Consider the following 5,717-nt stretch of genomic DNA (forward strand, 5'->3'; position numbering starts at 1 on the left):
TTATGTTATCACATCTAGTGGTGGAACGACGGGTATAGTCATTTTTCGTGTGTTTTTTGGGAAGGGTGGATTCATATTTTGCTTACATATAAATATAAACATACGATATGTCTACAGTTGAGGGTTTGAGAGTATGGTCCACATTTCAGAGGTGAAAGTTTATATTAATAATTATGATAGCGGCTGGTACTGAAGATAATAAAGCTCCAGGTAGTGACCAAAATACTGTATTAGTTTCCGTTATTTTTCCGATCTACACACACACACACACACACACACACATGCACGCACACACATATATATAGGTTATGTTTAAAGTTAAAGTTTAGATAGGAGACTTTAAAGTGTAGTATCCAAACCTTGATTTGGGTATGTCCCTAGCAGTGCGCCTTGAGAGCACGTTCATCAAATACGCCTACAATGCGTTGTCTGCGGTACTGCAGTTTCGTTGCAAGATCTGCATAAGGAATTCCTCGGTGCGCGTTTAATATATTTTAAATAATTGATAAGGAAGACAGAATGTACTGTAAGCTCTATTTAGTACAACGATCGTTTCGGCTTATATCTGCACTGCTCCTTAGTGGGTGGGGAACGATATATGGGAATCGAATGCACCCCACCGTGCAGAAGAAACCGCATCAGGTTGCATAATACGTTTCAGTGTTATAACATGTACATTTCGCTATTGTCTGTGACAGGATGGTGTTGGTATGATGCGTGTGTTCATGGATTTGTAAACTATTGGGTTGTCCGGAAAGTTCGTGCCGATTTTTAAAGAAAAGAAAAAGGTCAATAAATACTTGCCATTACATTTTTAATCAACCAAATATGAACCATTTTGTTGCACAATGCGTCTCCATCTTTCCTTTAACTTAAAAATACCGTCTTCTCAGAATTGAGGTGGTTTCATGGCAAATAAGTCGAAAGGTAAGCTACTACAAATCGGCACGAACTTTCCGGACAACCCAATACTATAAACTACAACACAAATGGTTTTGTGAACTACTATAAACGCACGCTTCATGCCAACACCTTCCTGCCACAAACAGTAGTGAAATGTACATGTTATAACACTGTAACGTATTATGCAACCTGATGAGGATTCTTCTGAACTGTGGAGTGCATTCGATTTCGTTATATCGTCCACACCCAGTAGGGAGCAGTGCAGATGCTATTATCACCGGCGTAGTGCTAACACACGAGACCCTCAGTCCTCGAGTCACTGTATTGCTTCTGCTAAATAATATGTATGCATAACTAGACATATATAGGTATATAAATGTATGAGTGTGATTTCCGTGAAATGTTTGATTGCAATTTTGATTGTAGAGAAGTAATGAATATAAGAGAAATTATAAAGTGCGATTTTGGTAGGAATTTAAAGCATTACTTCTATGGTTTTTTTAACGGCTTCAATTCATTAATTCAGAGCGAGATTTTCATTAAAGATATCTTTTATTTTATATTTGAAGTTCTTCTTAATGTCTGTTGATATGTGTAAAAAAATGCGCGATTTATTGTACTGTTATTCTAGGGAACGGCAGCGTTGCAGTTCCATAAACTGTGTTGTTTTTGCTGGCTGGGAAATGTTTGTCTTTTTCGTAAGAGTGGTTTTGTGAGAGAATTACTAAAGACAAAGTGTTATATTGATCATTTATTATGATGGAGAAAAATTAATGAACATACATTTTCCAACATCCATTATTTTGTCATTTTATTCATAACATTTGTTTAAAATTTATCCAACATGCTTCCTCTTCCTTCTGTTTCTGTTGAAGCGAAGAAATAAATTATTCCTTGCATTGTGATTCTGTCACGTTTCAAGACATGTTATTGATTGGCAGTCTTAATGCATACAAATCATTACCGAGTAATAGAAATGCATTGCTGCTATTTACAAGGTTTTAAAATCAAATAATTCGGCTTATTGTGAAGAAAAGCACTTGTAGGTAATCTTTAAATTTCGTGACTTCTAATAATTATTGTAAATACATAAATGCTCTCAGACGGGAACATCTGCATTTACGAAGACTATTTCACAAAACGTTATTACACTTCAATATTTCTTGGAAATAAATACTTATTGGAAACAGCATTCCGCTCCATGTTCGATTAAGTATGAATAGGGAGTTGAGTGTGAATAGCATTTAAATACTCATTCGGTTGCGCGTTCACGGTCATTGTTTTTAATGCGGACGGGAAGGGAAGTAGATTATGATTAGATAATTACTTACGGAATGAAAGATTTGCCGACTCGATCGATTTGAAAAACTGCTGGATTACCAATTTAAAGGTCGTTGGTTCGTATCCCATCATCGGCACAGCGACGAATCATTTGCAATGACATTTTATTCTGCGATCTCTCAACTGTAAATAGGTGATATAAACAACGAAAAGATAATAAAACTGCATTGTAGTCGTGCTGATTATGGGTTGACTTCGAGGTGAGGACCATGACAGAATTCTTTGTGTATTGGCCCTGCTTTTATAGTTTATCGCCATCACAACAATACAAAACAAATACAAAAGCAAAATGAAATCTCAATGAATCAAGCTGGAATAACCGCCAAGAGTTTAGGCTGATTGAACAATGGCCAAAAAATTCCATTATTTTGTGACTTTTCTATCATTTACAGACCACAATTCGATAGTTAAATTCTATGACTCGGAAACGAAATTGCCAAATTTTCCTGTTTGTGATGAGTCGTCACCGTCTTAACATTAAAATATATTTCAGAAGCGAGAACTCGTCCATTCTTTTTAATGTATCAGGCTTTTCTGTGAATATCCATAGATGTTTGATAATATCTTGATGAATGGTGTCTGTAACCGAAATTCAACTTCCGGTTCTTGCAACACATTCTGTTTCCATTTCACTTACAAAGCTGAACCACTCCATTGATTTAAAAAGTTAAGATCTGACGTGAAATTCGAGTTAAACCTGTTCATGTTATTCATTCTATAACACTTTAAATGTTCTTCGAATTAAAAAAATGTAATTCATATAAAAGTACTTGATGGTCGTCTCTGTCAAGTCCGAGAAAGACGATTCCTCAATTTTTTGCTAAACAACCTGCACAGACGATTAGTTTACAGCGATCAAATGCTTACATCAGCTCACCCCCTCCATCAAAGCCACATCGTCTGAACAGGTGCACGATGTGCCTCACGCCATCTGACGAAGTGACCATAAAACAACATGAGATAAGATGTTTCGTTCATGAACGTAAAGGTCCTGAAATCGAAAAAAGTTCACCAAAAAAAAACAATGTCTATTTGTCAAACAAGCGAATACATTTTCTTCCATCCACGGAAATTTACAACAAATAAAATAGAGACGTTGTGGTTGCAGGCTGAACAATAGAGATACAATATAAAAGGCGGCGAGCTGGCAGAAACGTTAGCACGCTGGTCGAACTGCTTAGCAGTATTTCATCTGCCGCTACGTTCTGAGTTCAAATTCTGCTGTGATCGACTTTGCCTTTCATCCTTTCGGGTCGATAAATTAAGCACCAGTTGCGTACTGGGATCGATCTAATCGACTGGCTCCCCCTCCCCCTCCCATAAAATCTCGGGCCTTGTGCCTAGATTAGAAAGGTATACAAATACAATATAAATGGCTATTCATAATCAACAATTGGTTGTTCGACATCAATATTTGTGGCTGAGTATACTCAGTCGTACCAATCCAATACATGGATCCTTTTCCTGTCATATAGACTAATTGTTCCGGTTTCTCGGTTTTCGTGGCACATACGTTCTCTCTGGATGAGGTGCAGATCCGTCGCAGGATTACTCATTTTTGCCAGTTAAGCAAACTGGAGCAACGTGAAATGAAGTGTTTTTCTCAAGAACATAACGCATCGCCCGGTCCAGGAATGGAAACCACAATCTTACGATCATGAGTCCAACAGTTTAAGTCACGTCCCTCCACAATCCAATATATTACTGGTAATTATTTTATTCACTTCGACAGGATTTGAACGTAGAACTTGAATTCGAACTCAGAACGGAAAGACAGACGAAATGCCGCTAAGCATTTCGCCCGGCGTGCTAATGTTTCTGCCAGCCCGCCGCCTTTTATATTTATTTCTTTATTGTCTACAAGGGGCTAACCATAGAGGGGGGGGGGACAAACAAGGACAGACACCGACACCAGTGCGTAACTAGTATTTATTTAATCGACCCCGAAAGGATGAAAGGCAAAGTCGACCTCGGCGGAATTTGAACTCAGAACGTAAAGACAGACGAAATGCCGCTAAGCGTTTCACCCGGCGTGCTAACGTTTCTGCCAGCTCACCGCCTATTGTATTGTATTTATATTGTTCAGCCTGCAAATACAACGTCTTTATTTTATTTGTTGTAAATTTCCGTTGATGGAAGAAAATGTATTCGCTTGTTTGACGAGGTTCTATTAATTTTACGATCTAATCTACTACACTTGGACTCGATAATCATCAATAGTTTTCTAAGTTAAAATGTGTGTTCGTATTTTAATTTTTCATTTTTCCAAATGAAGTAAAAGTTTTGGTGCGAGCAGAAATGATAAATTTATTATGTTCAATAACATGAAGTCGCACCAAACCTGGAATCCGAAGCCGAACGGAAGATATCTTCGCATAATTGTTGCCAATCTATCAAACACGAAAGATAGGATTAAATAGTAAATAACTGAGTTATATTTGACGGTTGTGGATGTCTCCATCATAATCGCTACATTCTCCGTCATCTTAAATCGCTTCCAGAAAAGATAACTAAATCTGGGCAGCTCACTAAATCTCAGCTACTCTTTGGCTCAAATGATCGTCTGCATTATTGCAAGCATTGATAGAATGCTACCATAGAATGGATTGGCCGTCATAGCTCTGTATTATCAGCATCAACATTTTTACTTGTTTCCCCACCGGCCTCCCTGGCTAGATTTCGAATGTTTTCCCATCGTAAATAATCGATTAAATAAATATCAGTAATGCTGGAATCATATCATTTTCCTGGCAAATCAAGAAATGCTTATGTTACGTAATCTACTGGAAATTGGTTGGTAAAATTTGGTTTCAAAATAATTTGGAGGCAAAACAATACTGGCAGATATTTCAACATCATCGTCAACGTCGTCATCACCATCATCATCATCATCATCATCATTTTCGTCGTTGTCGCTATCCTCTTCTCATCGTCATCATCGTTATCGTCGTCATCATCATCATTACTCACCTCACTCATCAATCATGATCGTGAAATCGCAACCAGTGCAACAATACCAATGCGCTGAAAAGAAGAAGAATGCGACTGTAATATTATTATGAGAAGAAATTAATATTTGCCTCTCACTGTTCTACGAAAGTGGAATATTTTAGAGAAAAATAACCATCAACCGAAGGATTAGGAAAAATATCAGTTTCCAAGATAAACATGGAAATATTTCAAACGTTATCGAAGTTTTTGTTTTTTTTTGAGTCACATTCAATATAAAATATTGAAATCATTCTTCAACTAATGGGATTTAAATATATTCAATTACAGTTTTGTGGTTAATTAAATTTATCAAATTAGAAAGAAAGCAATACTGGGAAGAAAAAGTCTGTTTAAAGTTATGTGATGGAAACAAGTGATGCTGGTCCTCTCCTTATTTCGTTATCGCCCACAAGGGGCTAAATTTAGAGGGGACAAACAAGGACAGACAAAGGGATTAAGTCGATTACACTGACCCCCCCCCC

The sequence above is a fragment of the Octopus bimaculoides genome, chromosome 3, assembly GCF_001194135.2.
Source record: "Octopus bimaculoides isolate UCB-OBI-ISO-001 chromosome 3, ASM119413v2, whole genome shotgun sequence".
Classification (NCBI taxonomy): domain Eukaryota; kingdom Metazoa; phylum Mollusca; class Cephalopoda; order Octopoda; family Octopodidae; genus Octopus; species Octopus bimaculoides.